Source organism: Corvus hawaiiensis, chromosome 17 (genome assembly GCF_020740725.1).
Source record: "Corvus hawaiiensis isolate bCorHaw1 chromosome 17, bCorHaw1.pri.cur, whole genome shotgun sequence".
Taxonomy (NCBI): domain Eukaryota; kingdom Metazoa; phylum Chordata; class Aves; order Passeriformes; family Corvidae; genus Corvus; species Corvus hawaiiensis.
In genome coordinates this window covers 10698102-10707429 of record NC_063229.1, presented here as the reverse complement: position 1 = coordinate 10707429, position 9328 = coordinate 10698102, and the positions used below count along the sequence as shown (strand labels likewise).

The 9328-nt window shown below is 54.1% G+C and overlaps 1 long non-coding RNA gene across 2 annotated transcripts in view; it reads right to left on the bottom strand.

Annotated features, from left to right (window-relative positions):
- Positions 1–3077, bottom strand: part of LOC125334847 — a 140977-nt gene extending 137900 nt beyond the window's left edge. For both annotated transcript variants that reach the window (XR_007207258.1, XR_007207259.1), the window contains exon 1: positions 2954–3077. This is a non-coding gene — a long non-coding RNA (uncharacterized LOC125334847). The remainder of the gene's footprint in view (positions 1–2953) is intronic.
- Positions 3078–9328: the final 6251 nt, after the last annotated feature.

Here is a 9328-nt window from a genome sequence, read left to right as displayed (position 1 = left end):
GAGACCCACCCTGTGCCCGCAGGCGGCCGCGGAGGGCAGGGAGGGATGCCCGCAGCCCCTGGGCACCGCGGGGACGGGAGAACCCCTTGTGCCCACCCACCGCTGCTGTTCCCCAGCTGCAAAGGGGAGAAAGCGGCTTCCCTGGGCCCGCCCCGAGCGCTCCCCGGACCCGGGAGAGGGGGGCGCAGCCGCCGGTCCCCGAGGGTGCCCCCGGCCCCGGGGCTCCCGCGGCCGCCGCCCCCTCACCCCGGCGCAGAGCTGAGGCAGAGACTCAAAAGAGCAATTTCACAATCGCCTATTAAAATGAGGCTGGGCGGAATTGCATTTCCCCGTCCCTTTAATCCAATAAGTCAGAACTTCTTAACTGATTAATTACAAAATTAATGAGTAAAATGGCAGCGTTTGGGTGAGGCGGGATGGTGGGGGATTTTATTTTTTTTTAGTGTTGTGCTCTTTAAAAAGACTGATGGAAATAAAGTTACCTCAAAGCATCAGGGTGCTTTGATGCCTGTAACAGCAATTTAGTTATTACATTAATAGATTTCCTCTTTATTTTTAACAAGGCATTGTTAAATATGGTCTTGTTTTGTCTGAAGGAGGAACATTGGAGTTTGCATTTCCCATTATACGAATTCTCCCCGTGCAAGGAACTATTTTGCACTATTTCTCTGCCTTAGATCTCGGCATTAATGTGAGATTATCAGCGCATTTCACGGGGGGAGCAGGACTGGCAAACCCCCAAACCCAAGTATCCCCCGGCGTCCCAGCACCCCTCGGGCAGCACCAGGGCTTGTGTTTACATGCACACTTTTCCCTCTGGAAACTACAGCATCCAACTCAGCACAACCAACCCCCGAGATGAACCCCTCTACCCAGAATCCCAAACAGACAGGGCTGATGGTTCGAGACAGCACCAAAGCAGCAGTTCAACGCACACAAAATGTATGTTTCCCCCCCCCCCCGCCAAAACTCCGCTGGAGAAAATACGGAGGTGACGCTGCAGCAGCAGAGATGCAGGAGTGTTACTGTGTCGTAATCAAGTGTGAGGTGCTTTCCTTTCATTCAGCGATTGTCACGCTCGTCGCAGAGGAATGCCAGGCAGAGATGTCGGCCGGGGTGGTATCCGCAGGTACCTGCACTGGCTTTTCCCCACCGCGGCCCCAGCTCGGGATGCTGCGGCTCAGGGGCTGCTGCAGCGGCTCGCAGCAGTGCCGGGAGCCGCTGCCGGGCTGCTCACACGAGCTGAACGTGTTTGGGAAGCTCTCTTGGATCAAACAGGCTCCTACCTCCAGTAGGGGCTCGTATTTTTAGGATAAATATATAAGGAGAGGTGAAACCTGAGGTGGGTGTCAGATCTTTTTTCCTTCTCTAAGCGCTTTTGGTAAATAAAGAAAGGGGGAAAGGGGAAGACAGGGATGCTCAGTAAAGCACTAATGGGTATTTGTCCCCTCGGCAGTTGCTTGGAGTGTGGCATCAGGCACAGGAAGGTGCCTGTCCCCTTTACTGGGACCTTTGCTTCAGATGGGCTGATTCGGTAAGTGAGGGGGGAAACCCACAATGCCAAACCTGTTTTCCCCCCATTCCTTAAGGTAAAACATTCTCTGCAAAGCCCTCATAGCCAGGACCACATTCCTGGGGATGGCTCAGGATAAACGCATTTTTCAAGAGCAAAAAAATCCAGTCAGAAATTTGGTGTGTTTCCTTTTTTTCCTTTTTTTTCCTACAAAAAAGCTCTTCCCATAGCCTACCTGGGAGCACTCCCTAATGTCAGGCTGCTCTCCCATACAGTGAGTATTGAAGATACCTGCAGGAAGGGCTTTGGGGTTAGAGGGAGGGGGTGCAGGGATGCTCCAGCCCCACTGAGTGGGGGCCTCCAGCTCAGCCTTGACTCAGCCCCAGCTCAGTCACCACTCCCGAGTGGAGGAATGACTGAGCTGAAAGTGCTGCTCAACTTCTGCAGGGGAAGCCGAGGCAACAACACCAGAATTCACACACGGAATGGGGAAACAACACCTCTGCAGGCAAGACGTGTCCTTGTGTCTGGACAGATGGACACCAGCACAGCCGGCCCAGCTTGGAGCTGTAGAGATTTTACAGACACATTCTGCAAAATATCTCCGTGAAGTCAATGTGTCCTGCAGGCTCCGAGCGAGCCATGCAGGCTGTACAGACACGGCTGCGGGGATGTGGAGCACGCAGGGCGTTACAGCATCAGCTCACACGCAGCCTGGCCATCCAGAGACACGTGCCACCCCAGCATATATGTGTTACATAAATATATAAATAAACCCTGGTGCACTCAGCTTATCCATGAGGAAGGAGCTGTAAAGCTGCCCCAACACATGGGAAGTGTCACACGCATGGGAGAGGGGCTGTGGCTGTGCCCACCAGAGCCATGGGGGGTTTGCTCCCATTTTCCCCCCGTGAGACAGATCCGTGCTTGGCTCTGGGGTGCCCTGAGCAGATGGTGGGGAGCAGGGCAGGGGCGTCAGGCCTGGGGGGTCAAAGACCGTGCCAAGGGATGGGGGGAGCCCTGAGCACCCCCCTCCTGCACCTCCCCACCCAGGATGAAAATCACAGCTGGGCTGAGAGAGGGGTGCAGGGGAAAGCAAAGCCAGAGGGATGGGGACAGGGGGGAAGGAATTGTGGGGGTCCTTGGTGGGGCGGCAGCATCAGCCAGGGATGTCTCCAGCCCTTGCACCCCCTTTCCCAGCATTCAGGACCCATTCACAGCCAGACTCCCCTCCCACGGCCCTCAGTGCAGGCAGAGCCTGCACCCGGTTTCCCAGAGCCATTTCCCAACATTTTGCAGAAACCCCATTAAATAAGTGGCGAGCAGTATTTAAACACAGCACTGTAATTATTAATTCCCCCCACATCCCCCCCTGAAATGCGAGGGTTTAATTGGCTCCAAGATGAGGAAGCTACGAGCAGTGTTATAAAATGAACTGACCCCGCGAAATGATGCAACATCTGGAGGCAGGGCAGGCGGGGAGGCAAGAGCATCTCTGCGGAGCATCCGTACGTGCAGCCTGCGCTGATGGGAAGGGCCCTACGGAGCTGCATCCCAGCTCTGCCTCGGCAATCCCGTGCTAAGAAAGAAAAGCCCCTCAGAGCTTACCTGCCCGCAGCGAGGCGCGTCCCCTCAGCACCTGCAGAACGAGAGCTCTGTCCTTTCAAACAGCCCTAAAAAATTTCCCCTAAGTCCACCCGGGTGATTATTTTTTTGGAGCTAATCAAGGAAATAAAGTTAAAGAGGAGGAGAGTTCCTCTTGTTTGGGGTCTGATTTGGGAGAAGGAGGGGGTGGGGGGAGTTAAAGAGACCAGTTGCTGCCCACTGCTTTGACCACTGAGGGATTCAACCCTTATTACCATTTTGTTTTTGTCCAGATTTGCAAGTAGGGCCCCCTGCATTCAAATCATCGCCCTCCATCCTTATTGTAAAGGACAGGCCTTAGTGGGCCCCCTTTGGATTGTCCTCCATTAACAATCCCTTCTTTTGTGGAGGTGTTTCTTTTTCTATTCACACACATCGCTGATGGTACTTCAGGCCCAGCTCTTAAAGAAACTGTTTGCAAAATTATACCTTTCCACACACTACTCCACAAGGAAGCAGGGAACTGTAGTTAGGAAAACATTATTGAGGCTTGTAATTTAATTAAAAATGCTAAAGCTGGCAAAGGGGAAAGGAGAGAGGGGAAAAGAGCATAAGGGTGCAAAAGCAGGAACCAGGTTTCTTTTCTTTTTGAGCTCTGCAGTCCCTGCACAGGCGGGGCTGGGGGTGTGGGGCAGTGCTCACGCTCCTGCCCGTGCACACCCAGAGTGTGCCAGCCTGCACAGGGACAGGGGCTGCCCACGGCCGTCTGTGTGCCACGCTCCCGGCCCAGGCACAGATGAGGCAGCCAGACACCCTTAAGCAAATAATGTTTTTAAAATGTGAATGCAAGCTCGGACATGCGTGGACAGAGCCCGAGGGGCACGGCTGTGCAGCGGGCGCCTGCAGCTGCCGGCCGCTCGGGGCAAAGCCCTTGCCTGAGGTGGCTGTGGGGGGAGTTGCACCCCATCAGCCTCCTCCTGAAAAACTCTCGCTTGAGGAGTTTAGGCTGAAAGAAAGCTGGAGGAGCTGCATCCTGCTCAGCATCCTCGCTCTCAGAAAGGCTCAGAAGCATGTCTGCAGCGAGGACACCCTTCGTTTGGTTATTGTTGTTATCCCCGTCGCCAACAGATCTGTAAATGTTCAAAGAACAACACGACTTTAAAAAAAATCATAATAATTCAGCTGGCGAAGCAGGGCAGAGCCTGACCTCCGGCTCCATGGATGAGTGCTTCGCTGGGACCCCTGCTGAGCCAATGTGGACCTTCAACATCAACTCAGAAATTGGTGTGATTTGCCTGGGAAACCAGCAGTCATAGAGCAACTGGCCTTGACAAGATGAAGAGGAAATGTATAGAAGACGTTTAATGGGTCGCAAGAGGAGGAGGGGGGGAGAAACTCAGCCTGGAGTGCTGCATTTTATATGTCTGGAGGGGCCCTTCTGCAGGAAGGGAAGGAGCAGGGCTGGGGAGGGGAGACTTTCTCAGGTTGGGCTTCATTTCTCAGCCATCAGAAGCCATCTGGGAACGCTCTGCCCTGCAAAAGGTTATATCCCCATCCCTGGCTGGGACTCAGGCCCGGTCTGGGTTTCCAATAAACCCGGTGATTTCTTTAATGTCAGTGAATAGCTGAAGGCAGCCCGGCTGGCGAGGCTTTGTACATAGACGCACTGGGCTTGGATTATGCACGCCTAATCGCCTAATTTTCTTCAAGTGATCTGGATGCCGTACTCTTGGGCTGTGGAACATTTTATAAATAGCTGTGCTTGGAGTTAATATGATTTACTGGAGAAAGACCAGTTAAGCAATTCCCCACCTAAGTAGAGCAGTAATGAACAGGCTCTGGAGAAGATGCCTTCCCCACCGGCTCCAAGAGGGGGTGGGCAGGGAAGCGGGGATGCAGAGAGGTGATGTTTATTTGTGTGCATGCACAGAGTGTCATTGATTTTTAATTGTATTAAAAGAATTGCAGTAGCCACAGGCTGCCTCTAGGACTGGACTTTTCCCTCAAATATGTGCAGCGGAGCTGTGGCCTCCCCCTCCTGCTAATGCTTGTGCTGCTGCAACATCCCACTGCAGGAGTGAGTGGGGACAGCAGAGCCCTGCCCTGCTGCACATCTCTTCCCCTTCCCCTTCCTCTTCCCTTTTCCTTCCCTCATTCCTTTCTCCTTCCCTTTCAGCAGCCAAACCAAATCAGGGGGTCCCTGTGCTGCCCTGTTCCCTATTCTGAGGGAATTGTCAAGGGTGTCAGCAGAGCCAGGCTGAGCCCTGAGGGACAGGAGCACCACTTGGCCTGTCCCCTCCACCAGGGAGGGCACAGCAGCTGCAGCCTCGGTCAGGAGAGTCAGCAGTGCCTGGAAACCCCGTGAAGCCTCTGCTGAGCACAGTGATCCCCTGCCACCACCACTGAAGACCTGAACCAAAACCACCTGGATTTCAGTGAGAACCCCAGAGGGCTCTCATGCAGGGACCTCTCTCCTCCCCATTCCCAGGAAAAATATACCCTGGGACAATGTCCTGGAGTTTGGGGGAGCATTGTTGGGATCAGGGTGCTCCTTGGGGAAGAAGGGGGCGATCAGAAGGTTGAGATGATAAAAACAACACTCTTAGAAAATGCAAAAATGAGAAATACACAGGCTTCAAACCCTGGTGGTGTTGGTGTGGGGAAACTGTGTCCAAGGCTGGCTCTGGCTCTGTTCAACAGCCAGCAGAGGCTGGAGATGGGGATAAAGTGGCCAGGCCTGAGCTCCGCAGCCCAGGCTGGCAGGAGCAGGGCAGGAACAACATTTCTAGGGGGGAGATGGTGGCTCATTGGTCACATCCCATCTGAGAGGTAGGAGACACCTTCCCCTTGGTGGGGCAGGAGAGGGTCCCCCATCCCCACCAGGATGAACCCCCCACCCCAGTTGTGCCACCACCACAGGGAAGGAGCTGTGCACCCCATTACACCAGCACAGGGGTGACCCCCGGGCTTGGGGGAGCCCGGGGGATGTCAGACCCCACTCCCAACCCCACACAAGTGCAGCATCCGCACCGCAAGCACACAATAACCCGGACCCCCCCACGCCCCCAGCCCCTCCCTGCCCTCAGCTGTGCCTTCTCGAGGTGACCAGGAAAAATTAGGCTGGAAACTGTCCTGGTGATTGATCCAACCAAATAAACATCTCCAGGGAAAGGGGGGGAAGGAAGAGAAAAGCCTTTCTGCAGCACGGAGCCAGAGAGGGGAAGCAGGTAATTAGCTATGTGATGGAGCAATCCTCTCCTGCCGAGGAAATTCTTGACACCAGAATCCTGCCCTGAGAAACCAAGTGTGACCCAAGTGAGGATTTTTTTTCCCCCCCTTCCCCTTTTTAAAATTAAGATCATTATATGTTTTTTAAATGTCAAGCCTAGGAAGAAGTGGTGGGGTGGGGGTTGGGGAGCTGCGGGCATTCTTCACTTCAGAAGCTTGAATGTTTCAAAGTTGCTGCTGTGCTGTTAGCTGACGGCTATTGTGTGTGTTTAAGGCTGGGGGGGGCCCGGGGAGGGGGCTCGGACCCCCCGTTGGTGTGGATTTGCTGTCCAAAGACCGTTAGAAAGAGGCAAGAATGAATGAGATTGAATGGAATTGTAATGCACAAGGCCCTCCTCCTTTCTCAAGGAGCTGGGAGGCCAGGAAAGCGAGTTGTGGGGAGAGCAGGCAGCTTTCCTCCACATAGGAAGAGGCTTTGCAAATCAGCAAATTGTATATTTCTAGGGGAAGAGGGGAGGGAGGGGGGTTATTTATTTTTTTTATTACAGATCTGGAAAAAAAAAAAAGCCCTGCAGCAGCTAAGAAGACCAAAAGGAGACAGAGAGAGAAAAGAGGGAGAGGAGGCTTGATAGAAAAATCTGATTCCCAAACCTCTTGTAAGTGTAATTACTTTCTAAGAAAATGAATTGCTTTCTAAGAAAGATTAAAAAATGTAGAAGAATGTCTGAAATTATAGCAGGGAACAAACTCTGTTGATGCCTTTCCTACACAGAGAGATTTCTGGGGCAGGAACCAGAGGCCTAGAACCCGCAAAACCTTTGTCTGAGATTTGAAAGAGATCTGGGCTTAATTTTTAAGAGATTTTGCTTTCTCCTCCAGGCTGTGGGTCAGCTCCGAGGCAATGCTCGGGCTGGTGACGGGGCAGCGGCCGCTCGGCGCTGCTCTGGTGCCTGGGCCGCATCCCGGTGGCAACAGACAGACAAAGGCTGCTTATTATTGACTTATTCAGCAGAAATGAGGAGGGGGATGAGATTTTGGGGTGTTTTTGAGCGCTCTGCAATGTGTGTGTGTGCGTGTGTGTGAGCACGTGTGTGGTGTCTGTGTGTGTGTGCGTGTCACGTTGTCCAGGACAGGGCTGAGCGCACGTTTTCCACGGTTTGTTGTGCCGCAGTTGATTTGGGGTTCAATCTTGTATATTTTTCTAATGTGGTCATCTATGCGTGGTGGAACAGGGGCTTGGAAATGGAAGGAAAGTGGAGGCATGTTGCTTGTCTCTGGGATTCCTTTGTTCGGGGAACAGTAGGTGGTAGGTTTAAAACGGCAGAGAGCGACAGAGGAGGAGAAGAAGAAAGAAACGAAAAAGGGGGAAAAAAAATGGCCCTTTACGAATCATCTGACTGTTTTCTTCTGGGATGGAGAAATGCTGCATTAGAGATTAAGGAAGGGCTGTGCTTAAGACAAAATGTCTCACTGGAAGTGTTGGTAAAATAGCAGCCAAACCCAGCCTGCCTTTAAAGCCTGGGATCACGAAAAGGCTGCAGGGCCGCAGAAGCGGGGGATGAGCTGGTGAGGGTATTTAATGGTAAACTTTCGAGGGGCTGAGCCGATGATGGGTTTGTTTTAAAGGAGAAATAAACCCTGCTGCCAGCCTGCCGAGCAGCAGCGCTCCCCCCCGCCATATGACATCGCTCAGTCACCACCGCGGGACTTCGCAGTGACAGGAGGCTCAAAATACCCCAACCCCGCTCCGCCGGGGGAGGGGAGAGGAAAATCAATCCCTCGGGTTTTCGGGGAGGATTCGCGGGGGGACAGGGGCAGCTGGAGGAGCGAGCGCTCGGGGACAGACAGACCGACAGAGCAGCTCCCCGCAGGGCCCTCCGGCCGGGTGCGGACCCGTCGGGAAGGGCACGGAGGGAAACACCGCCTCCTCTTCGGCGAGAAACAACCCGGGAGTGTCCCGTGGGTCCCCCCAGGGCTGACCCGGGCGCCCCCGCGCCCGCTGCTGCGGCTCCGCGCCTTCAACACCATGGACAGCGAAGCGGGGCCGGGCCGGGCCGGGCCGGGGGGAGGACGGGGACCGGCGACCGGGGACGGGGGACAGAGGGCTGGGGGCCGGTGACAGAGGGACCGGAGGTCTCGGGGAGGCCGGGCCCGGGCCGGACGGGAGGCCGAGGGCCGGGTCTCGCAGGGGGGAGGCGGCCCAGCCGCCCCCGCATCCCGAGCATCCCTAGAGCCCCTCCGCATCCCTCGTCCCCAGCTCGGAGCGGCACCCTCGGGACTGGATGCGAGGTCCGAGTCTCCCCCGGGGACGGGCCCCGTGCAAACGGTAAACCTGAGCGTTTTCCTCCGTGTTAATTTGTTTAGGTTGTTTTCTTTTAAATCGATAAAAGATTGAGGGCCTCGGTCTGGCGGAGTAAATAGGTCAATATGGAACAGGCTCTAAATAAGCAGATTTTTTTTTTTTTTTTTTAAGTTTCAGAAGATGAAAAGCGAAGGGAAAATTCCCTTTGCTGTGTAATGTCAAACGCTGATTGTCCCTGGTTTGTGCTTGTCATGAACCGCAGCATTATAAAAGAGGAAGAGGGAAAGGCACGCAAACAGGGACGGGGGCTCTCAGTGCTGTGGATGCCTTGAAAATATGGCTCTTGAGTTTGGGAGGTGATATTTCACCTCCCTGCGAGTATTTCAGTAGCCAAACGGGGCCCACCAGTTTTTTACAAGCTGCTATTTGGAGGCCGTTTCCCCTTCGGAGCCTGGCCTGGCAGGGCACGGCCCTCAGAGAGGGAGACGAAGGCCTCAAAACAATTGTTTTGCTCCAGCGGGGAAGGGAATAGATCCCTCTTCCAGCGGTTGTTGCCCAGCTGTCCTGGAAATGCTCATACTGCTGAGGCAGGGAGAGACTTCCAGCACTGGAGCAAGACACCTTCCATCAAAATAATTGTATCCTGCCTTCCCCCACCTTACACCCTTCCTTACCATGGAGGAAAATACCACAGTGCATGG